This window comes from Balaenoptera physalus (genome assembly GCF_965194825.1).
Source record: "Balaenoptera physalus genome assembly, chromosome: 11".
In the NCBI taxonomy this organism is placed as follows: Eukaryota; Metazoa; Chordata; class Mammalia; order Artiodactyla; family Balaenopteridae; genus Balaenoptera; species Balaenoptera physalus.
This window is the reverse complement of record NC_138896.1, coordinates 15,178,364-15,201,511: the sequence shown is the minus strand read 5'-3', so window position 1 is coordinate 15,201,511 and position 23,148 is coordinate 15,178,364. Positions and strand designations below refer to the sequence as shown.

Here is a 23,148-nt window from a genome sequence, read left to right as displayed (position 1 = left end):
ATCTATTCAAAAAGAAATCCCTCCTTCCTCTTCCCCTTTCACAGCCTGATGCTGAAAACTTGGTGTCCTTAGAAGCTGTTTGTTAAAGATGTTGAAGCTCTAGGATGGAAGGAGCCTGAGCCAGGAATTAGTACTTGAGGAAAAGCCACTTGTCAGAAATATGCATTAGGCTGTTATATGAATAAAAAGTAAAATTTTATTGTACTAAGCCATTGAGATTTTGGAATTTTAGCTGCTAGTATCACCTTAAGTAATATAGACAATTTTCCTCATAATCTCCAGAAAGTCCTCCAAAGCTTCTCAAAATAAACATGGAACTGACGTGAAATGATGTACTTGCTAGAAAAGCCAGCTTTCAGGCAAGTACTCTTGAACTCAAGTGTCTCCTGTATAGAAATTGTGGAATAGCTTCCAATACCCCCCACCCCCTCATGCTTCCACTAAGGGGTACAGAGTGGAGAAAATGTCAAATACAATGGTATCTTGTGATCCTACCAAAGGTAAGATCTCTAACTTAATTCTAGGTACTACTTTTATTTTTCTAAAAAACAAACAAAACACCTCGACAATAAGGTTAGGAAACTTTAACCAACTTAAGGCCTAAGAAAGTCAACATGCTTTGTCTAGGGTGACAGTTGTACATTAAAATTGAAATTCTTGAATACTTTGTTTGCTGACATGCTTCTTATCCTTTTGCATGGAGTATTGAAGTAATGGAAAATCAGGCTAATCATGTGGCTGAAACATAAAATTTACAGAAGTAGCGAAAGCAAGGATTTATGCTTCAAACTTAAAGGGTAACCTCATGAGCCCAGATTGGCAGAATCAAAAGTCAACATCATTGTCAGTCATCTGGAAGTTTCCAAATGTTCAGATGTTTGGCACTAAGTAAACAAAAGATTTGGATGAGTCACTGATTTTTTTTTAACTTTTGGGGAAATTCTTTCAGTACATAATGTTAAACGTTAATTGAAACCATATATTTCACATAGCATTATAATTATATAACAATGTAGTAGCTACCACTATATAAAAACCATCAGGGATAGCTTTGATGAGAGGGTTATTCAGAGTATACTTTACATGTTTTATTGTCTGAGAGATTCTGCCCACACATTTATAAAATGTCTCTCCAGAGATATGACAATGGAGTCCTGAAAGATTTCCTATTAAGGTTTTAGTGTTTTCCAGTATATTCTGAATATACTTATGCTTATATGCTTATATGCTTATATGGAAATGTGAGGACTTGTATTAATGGGTGATATTACTCCTAAAGAGCTGAATTTTTGAGGCTGATCTTAAAGAGTATGATGGCCTAAATTAGTGAAGGGTAGGGGACAGAGTTCCAGCTGTAGTGGGATGAGAGCAGGGAGGAATCACTGGTGGAAATTCACATTACAGAATCTTCCATTTAGGTGAGAGTTTAATTTACCTTGAGAAGGAAGCATCTAGGTATTATGCTTTTGTGTCACTTTCAGCAGATTTTTTAGTTCATAATTTTCCTCTGGCCATGGTTGTAAGATATTTATGCTCGACTGTGTTCATTGTTTTTTGTGAACTTATAAAAATTGCTTTTTTATTAGTCTATAAAAGCCATGTTTGGAGACAGGCTAAAATAAAAATTAATGCAACTTATCACCCTACAGCACAGAACAAGTGCCTGTTTCAGTCTCGTATTTAAGTACCACAGATGAGTTGAAACCTAATAAAAATTGTTCCCTGGCCCATCAACCCTAACCAGGGAGCAAGAAGCTGAAATCTGTGCATTGCCCACAACCAAAAGGGAAGTCTTTTGAGAGCTGCATTGTAAAACCTCTGAGAACTGGTATGTTCTGACTGGAAGCATAGAGTCTGGGCTTTGTAAAGAAGTCCAGACTTTATCACTTAATAAACATCTTCTTCCTCCATTACCTTGACTTAAAAAAAAAAAGTCCTCTTGATTGTGATATGCCTCACTTTGGCTTTAAGATCTTATTTTTTAAATTTTTTAAAGAAAATTTATCTTATTGAACAAAAAAGGAGGCTGCATTCTCTCTGGTCCTTAAATAATAATTGCAAGCAGTGAGATATATAAGATTTGCTAGTTTAAAGCACGTTCAGCAGCTATATTCCCATATCCATGAGGGCATTCACAGTGTGATAGGAAATATATCAAATGGACCAGTTTGACAAAATCATAGCAACCACAACAATGAGAATTGTTATTATTACTATTACTATATTACAAAATCAAAACCAAGAACTTGGCTCATAGCCCTGCAGATGGGATTGTTTCCCAGGAGATATTTTGGGCAGTGGGATAGCTCCTGGTTCACTTCTCAGTGACACCCAGGGGTGCACTGCCGCTCGCCAGCACTTGCTGTGAGCCAGGTCACTGGCACACAGAAAGCTGAAGGATGAGAGGGAAAGAGCAAAATACAATCCGTTTTTCCCCAAGTTTTCCTATGTAGTCTTCTCATGGGATAGAAAGGCCAATAGCCTCCAGCATGTCGACACGTCCTGAGCATTCTCACCTCCTTCGGTCGCCAGCCCCTGCTCTGGTCCAGGAATCTTATTGTGGGTGTCGTGCCCTTATTCTCATCAAAAGCAGCCCTGGGTGTGGGGGTGAGGGCGGGGTACAGAAGGAACCGATAGGGAAATACTGCCCCAATACTTTCTCCCTCAGCTTGCTTTTTAGATGTATTCTCAAGGACATGTCCATCTTTGAATGAGTATTTTTATTCCTAGACCCCACTCTTTTCAGCTGGCTCTCCCAATCCCTTATTTGAACTGTGAAAATTAAAAGCTGTGTCTGGTTAATCTTTAAGAAAAGTACGCTGGCCCTCCCAACTGTGATAAGAAGCTGGTTAAAATGATCTGGGTGTTAAAGCAATCACAGCGGAAGAATTCTAGCTGAACAGATACCATCTGTACCCCCAGAGCAAGCACGTCTTGTCCAGCTCCTGACCCCATCATCTCTGAGGTGTTGCTCTTGGGGCTCAGTCCCTGAATACATGCCTGGGGTTCCCAGGACACAGACCGATTGGTTGTGCAATGAACACTTTATGAGAAACTCTTTTTCCCCCCTTTTCCTCAGGGCTTGAAATCAGCAAGCCGAAAAACATTTTATCCTAATATAGAAAAGAATTAGACAGCAGATGCTTCTTCACAGCAGCCTGCGTGCTGGGGAGAGGGAAAAAAATGGCGCAGCCCTCCCTCTGGCAAGAGTTAGGGCTGAATCATCATGGGAGTGTTTGTGTTAAAATTCACATTTTTCTTTTAGATAGTGGAACTATTATCACTGGGCTATGGACAGATAGTGCAGAGTGACTTTGGTGAATCTACTCTTTTTCACCACATAAAGAGTGTGTCTTTGGCTCCAAGGGAACAAAACATACAAGACTATTATCGTGGGAGGAGAGCAGATAGAAGGAGACCCTGGAAAAAGTTGGCTGAGATCAAGAAGTGAGGAGAGCCAACAAAGTAATGAAGAGGATTTGTTTTCTTTTTGAACTCAGGGTGGGGATTTGGGTCATATCTCCATAATCATGTGAAAACAAAAGGTCACCCCAACGAATGATTTTCCCAGAGGCCCCCATGAGACAAGCTACAAAATCAATTCTACATTTCTATCCCATCCAACCAAAGACCACCACTAGGGGCTGGGATAATTTATTTGGCTTGGTGAGTGAAAACATATTTTTATCTATATTACCTCATTACCCAGAGGCTTATTCAGACCAGGAAGGGAAAGAGGAAAGAAGAAGAGAGAGTTAGAGAGGAAGCTCCTTCAATATTGGATTTTTTCCATTTCTAGTGCTTGAGGTCTTCACCTATACACGACAATTGCAATAGATGTCTACCTTGACTCTTGCCACCTGTCTTTGTCTCATTTAATCAGTTCTTCCAACTGGCCCTTGTTTTGTCTTTCTAAATATTAAGTTGTCTCCTATAATCCTTTCCCATTGCTAGCTCCCCACTAACTTTCAAGAAAAGTCCATCTTCTTCAGCCTGAACATCTATAAAGTATGGACGCTCCCTGATTCCTCCAATCCTACCTCCCACTAGTGCTGTTAACAGTCTCTCTAATCCAAGATGCCTTTCTTCTCACTAGCCCTGGGAGATGTCACCTTCATTTCTATGGATTCACTCCCTTGATGATCTTGTTCCCATCAAAAGTCTGTACTATATTCTATACATCTGTCCATCCTGATGTCTGTTCTCCAAGCCTCTCCTTCAAGATCATCTTCTGGGCTCCTCCCGTTGTAGATGATGTATCTCCGAATCCCTATAGCAGCCGATATTTATACTTCTGTAATGTTAGCACTTCATTCAGGCTTATTTGGATTTTTACAATATTATTGTGTATTTGTACAGAACGTCTTTCCCATGGAGAGTGAACACTCCTCTGTGACATGGACTGTGTCACAGACATTTTTATATTCCACATAACATCTCAAAGAGTTTATATAAATATTCAAAATATTTTCCCCCAAATCCTTTCAGCATGTGGCCTTTAAACCTCATTGCCAGGCTTTGGAAATGGGAAAATACATCCAAATGAGGCAAACAGTCAGAAGCTCTTTTAGAGTCAGCATCAAATATCGTTATGCCTCTGTCTCTCTTCTCCCCACTGGGTCACGAGATCATAGGAACCTTTGAGCTGGCCAGGATACTAGATGACATCAAACCAAACACTCTCATTTTAGAGATGACTATGTGGCTGGTCTTGATTGAGGTCACACAGTCATTAGTAGAGTGGGGACTGAGAAATCACATCGCTAGACTCACAGCTCAGTAATTTCATCCCTATTTGTTTATATTGCTTCTTGTCTTAGCTTTCTCATGGCTGCTGGAACAATAAATATTATTAATCTGATTTAGGGTTTGCCTGAAATAGCCCTCAGTTTTTCAGCTATATTTTCAGTGCTTCAAGAGTCTAGTGCATGTTTGTCAATTATGATTGTTTGCACTTTGATTATGTTTCAATCTTTTCTTTCTAACATTTTAGAAGTTGCTTTGGATCTAATCAGCCATTTGGTTATGTCACTAATTATGCTCCATCATCAAAGAAGGGCCCCATTCTGTCTTCCATGTAGTTGGGTTGCTGTTCGTTGTTCTGCCCTCTGAGAGAGAGCAAAAGTCAAAATGATAGGCTTAGAAAAGATACTACCCAGAGGGAGTTCCTGTGAAAATGTTGATGAAATATTCAAAAGCAGACAAATGCTTACAATGTAAGAAGAACAGTAGGTATTTGATGCACTTCAGAAATATTCTAAGATCACTACTTTTATGTTTTGAAATGCCAAGAGGCATTCCTAGAAGGAATAAAATTAAAATATCAGTATGGTTTTAATAAAAGAATTTTAAAGCAAAATCCCAAAGTCCTGGAATCCAGCCTTTTCCTTAAGTGCCAGTTTCCCCATCAGATGAGAGTTACACTTGTTCTGCACAACTCATATATTTGCTTTTATTGTTGGAAGTACATATAAAGTGTGTGGAAAATTTATTTACATATCGAATTTACTTTTTGTGGGCTTCAAGAAGATTGTTCCCTGGGCTGGAGTTTATTTTGCAGGCTCTGTTATACAAATTCCATGTGTATTAGCTGGGAAGAAAATAATAATAAGATTTCTATGATTTAAATGTGTGACTTACCACTCAAGCTACAAGACAGATGGAATCAACCACATAGTACACAACTTTTAATTCTTTATGCTTCTATGTTGTCTCCCCTCCATTTCCCTCCACTCCCCACATTCCATCACCCCATTCTAATCACTGTCAATCAAGGTACTATTTTTTCCTTGTTCTTGTCCCCTAACCAGTTAGTTTCACAACTGACAGGAACTACTTAGGAGAGATCCGGCACCTCACAACACACAAACCACATATGATTCTGACAGTCCCTATTAGAGGTGGATGCACACAGGATAATGATAGAGCAGCAGATAAATAACTAGCAGTTTGGCTTATTTACACTGAAGGAGTTTTGCATGGTGGGGGAGTTACATACCCATTTATTGCACCCTCATTTGTAGCCATTGATTTAGTCTACTTAACCCTTTACTTTGAGTTTGGCTGTGAATGCCCACATAGTCTCATGGTAAGAGAGATTCCCAGACCTGAGCAAAAATCCCTCACTTTCTCTCCCATAATTATCTTTACGATCACTATAGGGCAATATAATGTGTTTCTGCAGAGCAACTTCTCTTTACATATGTACAAAACTAATCCTGTTAATATAGCCACTTCTAATCTAAGTCTCAATTTCCACTTTCAGTTAAGATATTTTATAGTAGACTAAACTTTTCAGGGATGAGCTATGGGAAAAATGGATCAAATGAAACAAATGATTACAAAATTTAAATTTAAAAATAATCTATACTGTTTACAATAGCTCAAAAATTAAAAACTGTCAAATACCTAGGAAGGATGTGTAAGACTTCTGCAGTGAAAATTAGAAACACTAATGAGAGAAATTAAAGAACGTCTAAATAAATACAAACATATTCCATGTTTACAGATTGAAGACACAATATTTTCAAGGTTTCAATTTTCCCCAAACTAATTCATATAGTTACCACAATTCCTATCAAAATCCCAGAAAGTTTTGTTGCATTGTTGCAGTGGGGGGAGGGGGGAGACTGTCAAGTTTATTCAAAAACGTATATGTAAATGAAAGGCTATCTTGAGGAAAAACAAAGTTGGAGAACTTACAATACCAGATACCAAAACTTACTGTAAAACTTTATAATTAAGATAGTGTTGTACTGGCCTAATGATAGACAAATAGGCCAAAGAATAGCATCGAGAATCCAGAAATAGCCTGGCAAATATACAGTCTCCTGAAGTATAGCAAAGATGTCACTGCAATGCAGTGAGGGAACAGATTGTATTGTTAATGAATGATGTTGAGTGAGACATATTTTTATAGAGGAAAAATCAATATAATTCATATTTCAAGGTGGCTTATAGATCTAAATGAAAAAACTAAAAACCTTAGGGCCCCTAGAATGTAACACAGAACATTTTCATGAAATTTGGGTAGAAAATGATTTCTTAAATAGGACCCCCAAAATTACTAATCATAAGATAAATTTTGGTAAAATAGACAAAATTTAAATTAAAATGTATGTTTATTAAAAGACACCATTAAGTGACAAGGCAGGCTACAGAGACATTGGCAATGCACATATATAACAAAAACATACTGGAAACACATAAAGAACTCCTACATATCAATAACAAAAAGACATGACAGTAGAAAAATGAGATTTAAGATTTTAACAAGCAGTTCCAAATGACCTATAGGCATGTGAAAATTGTCCACCTTCATTAGTTGTCAAGGAAATTCTAATTAAAACTAAAATGTGAACCTCCTACACACACATCAACTGGCTAAAATAGCAAATACCAGCAATACCAAGAGATTGTGAGTACATGGGGCAACTGGAAGCCTCATGCACTTCTGATGGGTGTGTGAACTAGTAAAGCTGCTCTAAGAAATAGTTTGGCAGTATCTACTAATGGGTACAATATGCACACTTTATGACCCCAAAGTATATGCTCAACAGAAATGCCCTTGTATCTGTGCCAAAACAAAGATGATCATAGCACTACTTGCAAGAGTCCAGATATTAATGGACATTTGACATATTGTAGATATTTACAACAGGATACTGTACAGCAAAGAGAATAGCAACCTATTATCACAGGCAACAACCAGAGTGAATCTCTATGAACATACTATATAGTGAAAGAAGCCAGACACAAAAAATTACACACTGAATAATTCTGTTTCTATCGATTTCAAACACTGGCTAAACAAAACTATGGTGATAGAAGTAATGAGAGTGATTACTTCAGGGAAGTTGCATGTATGGGCAGGGAATGGGGGGAGGCTTCTTGGGTGATGGTTAATGTTCTATTTCTTCATCTGGTTGATGATGAAGTTAGGAGAGTGTGTTGACTTTGTATAAATTCATCACACTGAGTAGTTAACATTTTTGTACTTTTCTGTATGTGTATTACACTTCAGTAATAGTTTACCGAAAAACAGCCCAGATCCCCTATTCCCTTACTTCTACTATTCACTCTAAATCATTTAATTCGATTACTGTTGCTCTCTTAAACTGCTGTGCAAGATTTGTGTAGTATATAGAACTTTGCCTGAAATAATCAGGAAATTCCAACTTTAAAGGTTTCATGTTGTTGTCTTTTAAAAATCAACACACATACAATCAAGCTGTCAAGGACCCAGCTTGTCTACCAGAGATAGGGAGATTCAGATCAAGAAGAGAATTTTAATATGGTCATGCATTATCTATAACCTGTAGAATGAATAAAGATAAGAATTAGAGTGGACTTAACTGAAACTAGACTTGTGATAAAAACAAGTCACTTTATTTCAATGACACTCACTTTTACTGTGATTTTTATCTGGTGCTTATTTAGTTTCCAGGCCCAAACCAAAAAGGCTTGTTTTAGTCTTTCTTTTCATTCTTTTTTTTCCTTTTTTTTTTTTTTTTGATTCTTCACTTCTGCAAGGTCAATGTAACCTATGGAAATGAAATTGCCCTTGTAGTTGCTTTGCAGAAGGTCACCGAACACGTAGTTCAGAAGGAAAGCCGGTGTGAAGCTAAAAGTATTTGTAGTCTGAACTACTTGTTCTGAAGTTGAATTTCAAAAACATTGTTTGAAGTGACTGTGATGTTATTTTGATTTACTATCCTTAGAAACGGCCCTTTCTCAGTTAGCTCAGATTTGCAAGCCAGCCACATAAATTAAACAAAACAGAGTCTCATGGGAGGATTGATGAGGGAGAGAGAAAAGACTCTGGTATCATCCTGCAGGCCAGCAAAAGTGAATGTTTTTATGTAAAAGTTTTAATGTATGGTCTTTGCTGATTAAAAGTTCTCATTCTTAATTTCCAAATGATACTCTCCTCAGTCAGTTTAAATACTATGCAAAGTTTGGTTCATTCAGATGCATCACCTACAATAGTTAATTTGATTGTGACTGTATTACTTTCTGGTTTCTCTTGTTTTGTTGCCCTCACTTTATACTTGATCATCAAAATATAAAGACAGGGCCACCTTGAAGCAATATCCCCAAAGGAAGAACAGAAATAAAATCATTTGGGGGCATTTTTAGTGTTAACTTGAAATTTCTAGGTAAGGAAATATAAAACTGGTGGGAGTGAGAGATGAGAGGGCGAAAAACCATACTTAAGCTAATCCTAAGGAAATAGAATGATGACATCTTGTTGTAACCAGGATTCTCTGAATAGGTGATAAGGGGCGAATAAATGGATTCACTGGTCATTTAACTTAAGGATGTTTGTTCTACTCTAGTTCAATGTGTGCCTTTAGAAAACTTCAGTTTCCTAGAGATGGGGGTAGATACTAATGAGGCCATGTTAAATTTACTGTGATCAAATTCCTCATTGTAGGTGACTCTGGAATTATACTTATCTAATTTAGCAAGCAATAAACTGGAGTTGTCTGAAAATAAGAAAGTAAATCTATTTAGTAAAAGGACATTCCACAGAAGGTCTGTTCATAAAAAATATAACTTTATATTCTAAGAATTTTTGTGGCTAAAATTGCACCTTTTAATACAATGAATAGCCTCACTAGAAAACTCATACCACTAACTTAGCCTTACTTACTGACAAAGCAATTTTCACCATCTCTTAAGAGACAACAGCTGATTCTTCTCATCTATATGCTTTCTGGAGAGAAGTCCACTTTCCCTGAATTAGTTTTCTGTTTGGAATCATAGCATTTTTTTCTATCCACAGTCTTTTCAAACAAATTCAGCATGCTGACTTGCTGTAATGTATATCACTGTATGTTCTAACACTAATAAATGCCCCTCCCCTTACCCTCACCATGACAGTGTTTGATCACATGGCACAGTGATAATTATGGAATGGAAAAAGGCACAAGTGTGTTAAGCTATTAATATGAAACACCCTTGCTGCAAAGGGAATGGTTATACCAAGGCTTAAACCATATTCTGCAACTTTCTCAATGAAACATTGAGATATGCTGCTATTATGATTCAGGCCTCCCTGTAACCAACTTGGCAATATTGGAAAGTTTTTAGATGGCAGCTTTTTCCAGTGCTGATACTTTGTGATATGCATGTGTGCATGAGTACCTTTGTGTGAGTACTTTAACCAAGATGAATGGGCATTCACTGTGTTCCATTCAATGAATAAAGCATTTAGAAAATAATGCACTGTTACATCTTGTATCTGGCATGTAAAATTTTAATCAAGTGTATGACTTTATGAATCTATATTTGCAAATAATCAGTTCTATTGATAAACCAGAAAACTTAGATATAGCTTTCATTTTCATGTTTTTGTAAATCAAGCGTCACTGACTCTAGATTTTACTGAGTGGTTAGACAAAATAAGTTATTCCATTGAGTGGAAAATGAAGAGCCTCTGGTCCCAGGTTTCTAATGCTGTACTTGGCTTAGTACACATGGAAGCTAAATCATATACACATAATACTCTCTTTTACATCTTTTTTTTTTAAAGGTTTTATTTTAATTTAATTTTTTATACAGCAGGTTCTATTAGTTATCTATTTTACACATATTAGGGTATGCATGTCAATCCCAATCTCTCAATTCATCCCACCACCACTACCACCACCACCATCCCCGCTTTCCTCCCTTGGTGTCCATACGTTTGTTCTCTACATCTGTCTCTATTTCTGCCTTGCTATCTGGTTCATCTGTACCATTTTTCTAGATTCCACATATATGCGTTAATATACGATATTTGTTTTTCTCTTTCTGACTTACTTCACTCTGTATGACAGTCTCTAGGTCCATCCACATCTCTACAAATGACCCAATTTCGTTCGTTTTCATGGCTGAGTAATATTCCATTGAATATATGTACCACAACTTCTTTAACCATTCATCTGTCGATGGGCATTAAGGTTGCTTCCATGATCCGGCTACTGTAAATAGTGCTGCAGTGAACATTGGGGTGCATGTGTCTTTTTGAATTATGGTTTTCTCTGGGTATATGCCCAGTAGTGGGATTGCTGGATCATATGGAAATTCTATTTTTAGTTTTTTAAGGAAACTCCATACTGTTCTCCACAGTGGCTGTATCAATTTACATTCGCACCAACAGTGCAAGAGGGTCCCCTTTTCTCCACACCCTGTCAAACATTTGTTGTTTGTAAATTTTCTGATGATGCCCATTCTAACCGGTGTGAGGTGATACCTCATTGTAGTTTTGATTTTCATTTCTCTAATAGTGATGGTGAGCAGCTTTTCATGTGCTTCTTGGCCATCTGTATGTCTTCTTTGGAGAAATGTCTATTTAGGTCTTCTGCCCATTTTTGGATTGGGTTTTTTGTTTTTGTGATATTGAGCTGCATGAGCTGTTTATATATTTTGGAGATTAATCCTTTGTCAGTTGATTCACTTGCAAATATTTTCTCCCTTTCTGAGGGTTGTCTTTTCATCTTGTTTGTGGTTTCTTTTGCTGTGCAAAAGCTTTGAAGTTTCATTAGGTCCCATTTCTTTATTTTTGTTTTTACTTCCATTACTCTAGGAGGTGTGTCAAAAAGGATCTTGCTGTGACTTATGTCAAAGAGTGTTCTTCCTGTTTTCCTCTCAGAGTTTTATAGTGTCTGGTCTTACATTTAGGTCTTTAAACCATTTTGAGTTTATTTTTGTGTTGGTGTTAAGGAGTGTTCTAATTTCATTCTTTTACATGTAGCTGTCCAGTTTTCCCAGCACCACTTATTGAAGAGGCTGTCTTTTCTCCATTGTATATCCTTGCTTCCTTTGTCATAGATTAGTTGACCATAGATACGTGGGTTTATTTCTGGGCTTTCTATCCTGTTCCATTGATCTATATTTCTGTTTTTGTGCCACTACCATACTGTCTTCATTACTGTAGCTTTGTAGTATAGTCTGAAGTCAGGGAGTCTGATTCCTCCAGCTCCGTTTTTATCCCTCAAGTCTGCTTTGGCTATTCGGGGTCTTTTCTGTCTCCATACAAATTTTAAGATTCTTTGTTCTAGTTGTGTAAAAAATGCCATTGGTAATTTGATAGGGATTCCACTGAATCTGTAGATTGCTTTGGGTAGTATAGTCATTTTCACAATATTGATTCTTCCAATCCAAGAACATGGTATATCTCTCCATTTGTTGGTATCATCTTTAATTTCTTTCATCAGTGTCTTACACTTTCCTGCATACAGGTCTTTTGTCTCCCTAGGTAGGTTTATTCCTAGGTATTTTGTTCTTTTTGTTGCAATGGTAAATGGGAGTGTTTCCTTAATTTCTCTTTCAGATTTTTCATCATTAGTGTATAGGAATGCAAGAGATTTCTCAGCATTAATTTTGTATCCTGCAACTTTACCAAATTCATTGATTAGCTCCAGTAGTTTTCTGGTGGCATCTTTAGGATTCTCTATGTACAGTATCATGTCATCTGCAAACAGTGACAGTTTTACTTCTTCTTTTCCAACTTGTATTCCTTTTATTTCTTTTTCTTCTCTGATTGCCGTGGCTAGGACTTCCAAAACTATGTTGAATAATAGTGGTGAGAGTGGACATCCTTGACTTGTTCCTGATCTTAGAGGAAATGCTTTCAGTTTTTTCACCATTGAGAATGATGTTTGCTGTGGCTTTGTCGTATATGGCCTTTATTATGTTCAGGTAGTTTCCCTCTATAACCACTTTCTGGAGAGTTTTACCATAAATGGGTGTTGAATTTTGTCAAAAGCTTTTTCTGCATCTATTGAGATGATCATATGGTTTTTATCCTTCAATTTGTTAATATGGTGTATCACATTGATTGATTTGCATATATTGAAGAATCCTTGCATCCCTGGTATAAATCCCACTTGATCATGGTGTATGATCCTTTTAATGTGTTGTTGGATTCTGTTTGCTAATATTTTGTTGAGGATTTTTGCATCTATATTCATCAGTGATATTGGTCTGTAATTTTCTTTTTTTATAGTATCTTTGTCTGGTTTTGGTATCAGGGTGATGGTGGCCTCATAGAAAGAGTTTGGGAGTGTTCCTTCCTCTGCAATTTTTTGGAAGAGTTTGAGAAGGATGGGTGTTAGCTCTTCTCTAAATGTTTGATAGAATTCACCTGGGAAACCATCTGGTCTTAGACTTTTGTTTGTTGGAAGATTTTTAATCCCAGTTTCAATTTCATTACTTGTGATTGGTCTGTTCATGTTTTCTATTTCTTCCTGGTTCAGTCTTGGAAGGTTATACCTTTCTAAGAATTTGTCCATTTCTTCCAGGTTGTCCATTTTATTGGCATAGAGTTGCTTGTAGTAGTCTCTTAGGATGGTTTATATTTCTTTTTTTTTTTTTGTCTAAATGTTTTATTAGTCTACAGATGATGCTTTGTATTTCTGCAGTGTTTGTTGTAACTTCTCCTTTTTCATTTCTAATTTTATTGATTTGAGTCCTCTCCCTCTTTTTCTATCAGTCTGGCTAAAGGTTTATCCATTTTGTTTATCTTCTCAAAGAACCAGGTTTTAGTTTTATTGATCTTTGCTATTGTTTTCTTTGTTTCTATTTCATTTATTTCTCCTCTTTATTTATGATTTCTTTCCTCTACTAACTTTGGGTTTTGTTTGTTCTTCTTTCTCTAGTTCCTTTAGGTGTAAAGTTAGATTGTATATTTGAGATTTTTCTTGTTTCTTGAGGTAGGATTGTATAGCTATAAACTTCCCTCTTAGAACTGCTTTTGCTGCATCCCATAGGTTTTGGAACATCGTATTTTCATTGTCATCTGTCTCTAGGCATTTTTTGATTTCCTCTTTGATTTCTTCAGTGATCTCTTGGTTATATAGTAACATATTGTTTAGCCTCCATGTGTTTATGTTTTTTATGTTTTTTTCCCTGTAATTGATGTCTAATATCATAGCATTGTGGTCGGAAAAGTTGCTTGACATGATTTCAATTCTCTTAAATTTATCGAGGCTTGACTTGTGACCCAAGATGTCATCTATCCTGGAGAATGTTCCATGTGCACTTGAGAAGAAAGTGTAATCTGCTGTTTTTGGATGGAATAAATAAATATTAATATCCTATAATATGATATCTTATAAATATCAAATCTGTCTGGTCTATTGTGTCATTTAAAGCTGTGTTCCCTTATTAATTTTCTATCTGGATGATCTGTCCATTGGTGTAAGTGAGGTGTTAAAGTCTCCCACTATCATTGTGTTACTGTTGATTTCCTCTTTTATAGCTGTTAGCATTTGCCTTATGTATTGAGGTGCTCCTATGTTGGCTGCATATATATTTATAATTGTTATATCTTCTTCTTGGATTGATCCCTTGATCATTATGTAGTGTCCTTCCTTTCTCTTGTAACATTCTATATTTTAAAGTCTATTTTATCTGATATGAGTATTGCTATTCCAGCTTTCTTTTGATTTCCATTTGCATGGGATATCTTTTTCCATCCCCACACTTTCAGTCTGTATGTGTCACTAGATCTGCAGTGGGTCTCTTGTAGACAGCATATATGTGGGTCTTGTTTTTGTATCCATTCAGCAAGCCTGTGTCTTTTGGTTGGAGCATTTAATCCATTCACATTTAAGGTAATTATCAATATGTATGTTCCTATTACCATTTTCTTAATTGTTTTTGGTGTTTTTTTTAAATTTATTTATTTTTGGCTGCATTGGGCCTTCTTTGCTGCTCACAGGCTTTCTCTAGTTGCAGTGAGCAGGGGCTACTCTTCGTTGCAGTGTGCGGGCTTCTCATTGTGGTGGTTTCTCTTGTTGCAGAGCACGGGCTCTATGTACGCGGGCTTTAGTAGTTTTGGCACACAGGCTCAGTAGTTGTGGCTCACAGGCTGTAGAGTGCAGGCTCAGTAGTTGTGGCATACGGGCTTAGTTGCTCCATGGCATGTGGGATCTTCCCAGACCAGGGCTCAAACCTGTGTCCCCTGCATTGGCAGGCAGATTCTTAACCACTGCATCACCAGGGAAGTACCTTGGGTTTGTTTTTGTAGGTCCATTTTTTCTCTTGTATTTCCCACTTACAGAAGTTCCTTTAGCATTTTTTGTACAGCTGGTTTGGTGGTGCTGAATTCTCTTAGCTTTTGCTTGTCTGTAAAGCTTTTGATTTCTCCGTCAAATCTGAATGAGATCCTTGCTGGGTAGTGTAATCTTCGTTGTAGGTTCTTCCCTTTCATCATTGTAATGTATCATGCCACTCCTTTCTGGCTTGTAGAGTTTCTGCTGAGAAATTAGCTGTTAACCTTATGGGAGTTCCCTTGTATGTTGTTTGTAGTTTTTCCCTTGTTGCTTTTAATCATTTTTCTTTGTCTTTAATTTTTGTCAATTTGATTACTCTGTGTCTCGGTATGTTTCTCCTTGGGTTTATCCTGCCTGGGACTCTCTGCACTTCCTGGAGAATTGGCTATTTCCTTTCCCATGTTAGGGAAGTTTTTGACTATAATCTCTTCAAATATTTTCTCAGGTCCTTTCTCTGTCTCTTTTCCTTCTGGGACCCCTATAATGTGAATGTTGTTGTGTTTAATGTTGTCCCAGAGGTCTCTCCGGCTGTTTTCATTTTGTTTCATTCTTTTTTTTATTCTGTTCCACAGGAGTGAATTCTACCATTCTGTCTTCCAGGTCACTTATCCATTCTTCTGCCTTAGTTATTCTGCTATTGATTCCTTCTAGTGTATTTTTCATTTCAGTTATTGTATTGTTCATCTCTGTTTGTCTTTTAATTCTTCTAGGTGTTTGTTCTTTAATTCTTCCAGGTCTTTGTTAAACATTTCTTGCATCTTCTTGATCTTTGCCTCCATTCTTTTTCCGAGGTCCTTCACTATCATTATTCTGAATTCTTTTTCTGAAAGGTTGCCTATCTCCACTTCATTTAGTTATTTTTCTGGGGCTTTATCTTGTTCCTTCATCTGGTACATAGTCCTCTGCCTTTTCATCTTGTCTATCTTTCTGTGTGTTTTTTGTTCCACAGGCTGCAGGATTATAGTTCTTCTTGCTTCTGCTGTCTGTCCTCTGGTGGATGAGGCTATCTAAGAGGCTTGTGCAAGCTTCCTGATGGGAGGGACTGGTGGTGGGTAGAACTGGGTGTTGCTCTGGTGGGCAGAGCTCAGTAAAACTTTAATCTGCTTGTCTGTTGATGGGTGGGGCTGAGTTCCCTCCCTGTTGGTTGTTTGGCCTGAGGTGACCCAGCACTGGAGGCTACAGGCTCTTTGGTGGGGCTAATGGTGGAATCCGGGAGGGCTCACACTAAGGAGTACTTCCCAGAACTTCTGCTGCCATTGTCCCTGTCCCTGCGGTGAGCCACAGCCACCCCCCACCTCTGCAGGAGACCCTCCAACACTAGCAGGTAGGTCTGGTTCAGTCTCCTATGGGGTCACTGCTCCTTCCCCCTGTGTCCTGATATGCACACTACTTTGTGTGTGCCCTCCAAGAGTGGAGTCTGTTTCCCCCAGTCCTGTAGAAGTCCTGCAATCCAATCCTGCTAGCCTTCTACGTCTGATTCTCTGGGAATTCCTCCTCCCGTTGCCAGACCCCCAGGTTGGGAAGTCTGATGTTGGGCTCAGAACCTTCACTCCAATGGGTGGACTTTTGTGGTATAATCATTCTCCAGTTTGTGAGTCACCCACCCAGTGGTTATGGGATTTGATTTTATTGTGATTGCGGCCCCTCCTACTGTCTCATTGTGGCTTCTCCTTTGTCTTTGGATATGGGGTATTTTTTTTGTGCGTTCCAGTGTCCTCCCATCGATAATTGTTCAGCAGTTAGTTGTGATTCCAGTGCTCTCGCAAGAGGGAGTGAGCGTACATCATTATACTCTGCCATCTTGAAGCAATCTACATTTGCACCTTATAATCTGTACATTAATAAGTAGTTTCCAAGCAAAATGAAATTGTTTAATTTTTCATAATATACACTTGCAAAAGGCAAAGCTATGAGTATGTGACCTGGTTCATCAGAAGAGGGAAGCAAAGGATTGTATGGATTTAAAGAATTCAAAGATGGAAAAGAAAGTTATGGTTCATGTCACATGTTATAGATTAAGTCTGAAACCCAAAGAAGTTCAATTACTTGTCCAAGTTCATAAAACTAGTCAGGGCAAAACCAAGACTAAAAGAGAGGTCTCTCAATTTCCAGCCCCTTTCTTACATCACTACACCACGCTGCCCTTAGAATACTAGATTTTCATATCAATAGCTTAACACATCTTGATCATATATCATGGAATTTTTTCTTAGTGATTGTTAGGAAAGTACATTTATGTGAGAAAATAACTATTTCACCATAGTTGTTGTGAGCTCCAGTGGAAAATGACAGTCTCCAGACTCCTTTGCCACTCAAATTCAGAATGTGTTACAATCCCCTGGAGACATTTTGCTGTAGGTCCTTAAACGGATTTAGGCAGACAGTAATGAGTCCAGAAATAAACTGGTAACTACAAGATGGTATACTGAATTCCCATGTAATGTGAATCTATGGGTCCTCTGTGAAGAGTGGGCTCTGTGATGTTTGCTAAACTCTGGAAGTTTTAGCATATGATGAAATCCAGGACAGAGAGGACATCTGAAGCCCTCTTGAATTCTAAATAGATCTGAGTTGTGGAGAATCTTTCTAAAGTTTCTGACAGTTTCTTAAAAAATATTATTCACATCGCCATGTGATATGGGTAGCGTTCATTGAGAACCAGAAAGCCAGAAGAAGCTACAACTCTTTTTTCTGCAATTAAAAATACCAGTTTGACATATTTTACTCACAATTACCAGGTAATCATCCACCCCAATGGCATGTAGCCATGCATTTATTCGCTCTAAGGACTGGCTTTATTTCATGATCTTCTCATAAACTAGTCAGAAGAAGAGGAAATGCTCAAAGATATTCCTTGGTTCTGATGACTATTCTTAGTGACTGTGTGGAAGGAAGGACCATTAAGAAAAATGAAACAAGAGAAGCAGGTCAGTGTGCTTGGGCCAAGCTGATACATTATTCACTGATCCATTAGTCCAGCAAGTGTTTATTAAGTAAATGCAATTTTCTTGAAAAAAACTCACAGCCTAATAGCAGAAATAGATAATCAAAGAGATAAAGAAACAGGTAATTATTTGCGGATGAGTACCCTGGTGGATCTTTCCAGCAGACAGGTTGAAAATGCTGAGCTTAAGGATGAAGTAAGAACTTACAGATCTGTCTGGATGGGAGAGGGTAAACAAGGAATGTAACAATTCTTACAAATGGTGGCAGAATCCCTTTTAAGGTGGGAATTCCATTTTTTGGAAACTATAACTTAAGTGCTTAGGGGAGAAAATGGGATCCTTATTATTGGCTGGCTCCAAGGTCTCCAAGTATAGAGCTAAGTTTTCTGTTAGATAAAAGGTAGTGTGTGTGATTCGGCAGAGGGGAGGGGTGTGCAGGATGTGGAAGACTCGCAGATCCTACAGCACTTCTAAAAGCATGGTCTGTAGAACACTAGGGGTCCCTGATACCCTTTCAGGGGGTCTGAAAAGTCTAAACCACTTACAAAGTAATACTTAGATGTTATATGTTTTTTCTTATTGCATTGACATTTATACTATTGGTACAAAAGCAGCGGTGGGTAAAAAAACTTTTTTCTTCTTTGCTACCATGCAAGAAAACTTCTATTAACATTTTAAACAGGTTCAGCTATTACTGAAACTGGTAATTTCTAATCTTAAATTGGGGCAAATGGCTAGAGTGCAGAGTGATGCCATCATTGGGCATTATGAACGCAAGACTGAATAATTAACAGCCACCCCTCAGACGGAGGACCAGGTGCAGGGTAGACTCTTTCCGAATGTTGTAATCAGAAAGAGTGTGGCCATCTTCCAGCTGTTTGCCTGCAAAGATGAGCCTCTGCTGGTCAGGGGGGATGCCTTCTTTATCCTGGATCTTGGCCTTCACGTTCTCGATGGTGTCACTGGGCTCCACCTCCAGGGTGATGGTCTTGCCAGTCAAGGTCTTCACGAAGATCTGCATTTTGACCTGTGAGCGAATCCGAAGATGCTGTGAATCCAATCACGCCGAGTTACATCCACGGCAACACAGGAGGACCCAATAATGCCAGTGGCCTCTCTGGTGCTTTACTGTGAATCCAGCCAATGGCAACAAACATTTTTTAAAGCTAATTTCATTTAAGAATATCTTTGATGAGACAATAAAAAACTGCTAATTTTATTAAATCTTGATTCTTGAGTATATTTCTCCCTTTCTGAGTATATATCTGGGAATGGCTAGATTTTCTATATGAACTTCAACCAAAACTATTACAATAGATAGAATGTAGAAACACGTATAAGAATCCGTCATTTTCTGGTATAAAGACATTAAAAAGGTTTGCAAGAATGTAAAATAATGCTGCACTCCATATCTATAGAGCTGCTGTGCTGTCCAAGATGGAGGCCACAGTCACATGTGACTGTTTACATTTAAATTCATTTAATTGACAATAAGTTAATCAATCTGTTTCCCAGTCTCACTAGGCTTACTTCAAGTGCTCCATGGCCACAATGTGGCTAGAGGCTACCATATTAGCACAGAAAACATTTCCATTATCACATAAATTTCTATCGGGCAGCACTGTTATAGAGTATAGAGTTGACCCTTGAACAACTGGGGGGTTAGAGGTGCTAACCCTCTGCACAGTGGAAAATCTGAGTATAATCTATAATCAGCCCTTTGTATACGAGGTTCCTCAGTATAGGCGGTTCTGACTCTGGATTCAACCAACCGCAGATCGTGTAGTACCAGCATCTATAGTGAAAAACACCTGCGTTTAAGTGGACCCACAGAGTTCAAACCCATATTTTTAAGGGCCAACTGTATATGTAAAGATGACTTTTGGGTGTATGTGTTTCTATGCTAAAAGCAAGTTTTTAAGGAAAAAAACCTGAAATGTATTTCCATTGGAATGTATAAAAATCAGCATTATTTCCATATAACTGGTCCCTGTTCTCTCCAAATCCACTTCCTTTGGGTACTTGGACTCTCAGATTCTCACTGTCATGGTCACTCAGATCAAGAATCAGAGGAAGTGGACACCTTTTCTTTACTCCACAGCTCAGAGGGTGTCAACTCAGGGTGTCCATATGCAATAAAGTCATCTTAGGTCAGGAGTCCCTGGAGTCAAGTGGCCCTTCTGCCAGTAGAGCTCTTATGCAGATGGGAGGAGAAAAGCCAGAAAACATTTCTTTCCAACATGAATTCAAGTCACCCCCTCAATTGAACCATCTTGATGGTGCATTTCCCCCCAAATACACAGTTACCTCTTCTATGGCCAAAGTTTGCAGTATTTTTAACATGCATTTCTGATAATATGTCTCTACCCTGGAGTTTGCAAGCTTGTTAGGAACTGGAATGAGAGATTGCCTGTTAGCAGACGCCAATGCTTTACTGTCCCAATATTTTCTCTTCCTGTGATAACAACCATCATCACTCTCTTTTTAGGAGACAGAAACCCATGAACAGAAATTTGTGTGCTGTTATTCGCAAGGTAACGATATTTGAGTATTTACTCTCATGCTGGTGTTAATTAGTTCACAGCATATTTAAGTCTGGGAACAACGCAAGTCAGCTAACATCTCTGAAGGACATCTTTTACACAGCTACATTATGTTCTGACAAAACTCAAGCAGCACTGCCAAGACACCAATGGTGCCTGGTAAACACGGTTTTGGCAAAGAGTGTAGAGGGATTTTTCTCAACTGGCAACCTGGCAAATCCAAGTTTACAAATGTGCCACCCTTGGTTAATTAGTGACTGTGTTGGCTTTTAATTTAATTTGAGGCAACGTAAGAAAAAAAATCAGGGGGAAAAAAGTAGATAAACAAGCCCACTAGTCTCACTGCTGGAGAAATGAAGTTACACAAGCATGAATGATCCGGTCTCGCAAAGAGCTTGATGGATGTGGTTGCTTCTGAAACACAAGAACATCTGGCCACAGTGCACAGCTGAGGGGGAAAAAAAAGAAGAGTCCAAATTCATGGACACATTTCTGTCAGAGACATCCGGCAAACAGATGGCACTGATACCAAATAAAGTCCCATAGACATGCTGAGAGGTTTTTGAAAACTCATGTGTTCATAAATGCATTCTTTTTACCCCTTTATTTCCAGCTCAGTAACTTGTCATCAGCTCTTCTCTACTCGCTATCTTCAGAGCGATGGTATTTCTGAAGACAGAGGACTGAAGAGGGTCTGAATTATATTCTCGACCAAGTCTGGCCTGCTGTGATGGGGAAGAACAGTTCACCCTAATGGCAGGTCTCAGTGTAGGCTACAACCTATTGTTATGAGAATGAAAACTTTCCACTTAAATGATAGCTTAATATATTGTACCAGCCAGCAGTAATTGAACACTTGTGTGCCAGACCCTGGATGAAGTGCTTGTCTTATCTCGTGTAATCTTTGTTGCAGCTGTTGGTAGTGGCTACTGTTATGACCACAGGTTTGAAGAGGAGGAAATTCAGGGACATACCTGAAGTTATCCAACTCATCAGTGGCAAACATAACATTCATCCTTAGGTCCCTCTTGGTGAAAGAATGGATTCTTTTTTTTTTCATTTTTAATTATTATTTATTTATTTTTGGCTGTGTTGGGTCTTCGTTTCTGTGTGAGGGCTTTCTCCAGTTGCGGCGAGCGGGGGCCACTCTTCATCGCGGTGCGCGGGCCTCTCATTATCGCGGCCTCTCTTGTTGCGGAGCACAGGCTCCAGACGCGCAGGCTCAGTAGTTGTGGCTCACGGGCCCAGTTGCTCCGCGGCATGTGGGATCTTCCCAGACCAGGGCTCGAACCGGTGTCCCCTGCACTGGCAGGCAGATCCCCAACCACTGCGCCACCAGGGAAGCCCGAGAATGGATTCTTAATCACTTCCCTGCTTATGAGTATTTTGAGAAAATGATGCACTCTTTGTCTGAGGCGGGCAAGACTCAGGCAATCAGAAGAAGAGATGTATCAGTCAGAACAGTGAGTGGCTATAGTCTCCTGAACAGAGAATAATATATTGTTGGGCAAATACATATAGAACCTGACATTTAAGAGGGATTTTTGCTTCTTGCTGTGATCGGCTCCTTGTCCATATGATCCTTTAAGCGTGGAAGGGGGTGGGGGGAGCAGAGTGCAGCGGCAGAGACTATCTGGAAGCACAGTGGAAATCGGTGTTCGCCGGAGGACTGCAGGCCTCTGATGAGTACGGCCAGCACCCCAGGGACTCACACGTTGCCCCCCACCTGCCCCTAACTGAAACCAAACAGGAACGGGGTAATCCTAACGGAAAGGAAACTCCCCTGGGTTTACTCACTCCCTTCCTCATAGGTCATCACAAATGTCCACACACATTAACAACAGCCACGCAGACGAGATGTAAGAGAAATTCGACGCATACATGCAGAAATCTTAAAAACCTTGCACTCCATGATGTAGAACGGTATCAGCAATCCTATAGTTCTTAAAATCAGACATGACACTGGCAACTGGTGATGCTGAAGCAACATATACTTTCAGTAAGTGTGACTCTAATGATCTAATTCTTTCATTCACTAAAGAGGATCTGGTCATAAGACCTTCTGCAGAAAAAGGCTTAAAAAGGCAAGAGTGATGTTAGCACTATTACATTATGTGTGTCATACATTTTTGAGACACACACTTGTGGCCTAAACTGATAGTGGAATCTGTATATGGCAATGAATAGTTTGCATGTTTTCAGACTTCTGAGACAGTGAAAAAATCCACAGAGTAATTTGGTTCAGTTTTTAGGTATTTGCAGCTACCTTGATCCCTTAGAGTGGCAGCAAACAAAGAATTAGAGGACTTGGATTTCAGGTCAGAGAAGATATTTCACAGAACTGTAAGAAAAAGACTTTATTCTTCCAAGATTCATATCGTTATACATGTAACAATACATGTGAAGATAACGAAATGCCTGATAAATTTATATGATGTGAACTCAGAATGCAGGTTATGTAGCTTATTGAGCATGTTTACAATTGTTGCTTATATTTCTATCCTCACTTCAGAGCGGGTCCAGGAGCTATTACTGATTACCATGGAGCCGATAGCAAGCATAATGTTGGGATAAACCCATACAGGTGAAAAATGATTAAGCCGTCTCCTAACTGCA

The 23,148-nt window shown here is 38.6% G+C and overlaps 3 long non-coding RNA genes across 11 annotated transcripts in view; 2 read left to right on the top strand and 1 right to left on the bottom strand.

The window, feature by feature from the left end:
- Positions 1-23,148, bottom strand: part of LOC309638843 — a 516,516-nt gene that overhangs the window by 55,791 nt on the left and 437,577 nt on the right. The gene's annotated exons all lie outside the window — the stretch shown is intronic.
- Positions 1-23,148, top strand: part of LOC309638850 — a 220,875-nt gene that overhangs the window by 138,459 nt on the left and 59,268 nt on the right. The window lies entirely within an intron of this gene.
- Positions 1,929-22,279, top strand: LOC309638857. The gene is made up of 2 exons (XR_014251358.1): positions 1,929-16,368; positions 20,478-22,279. It is a non-coding gene; the product is annotated as an uncharacterized lncRNA (long non-coding RNA).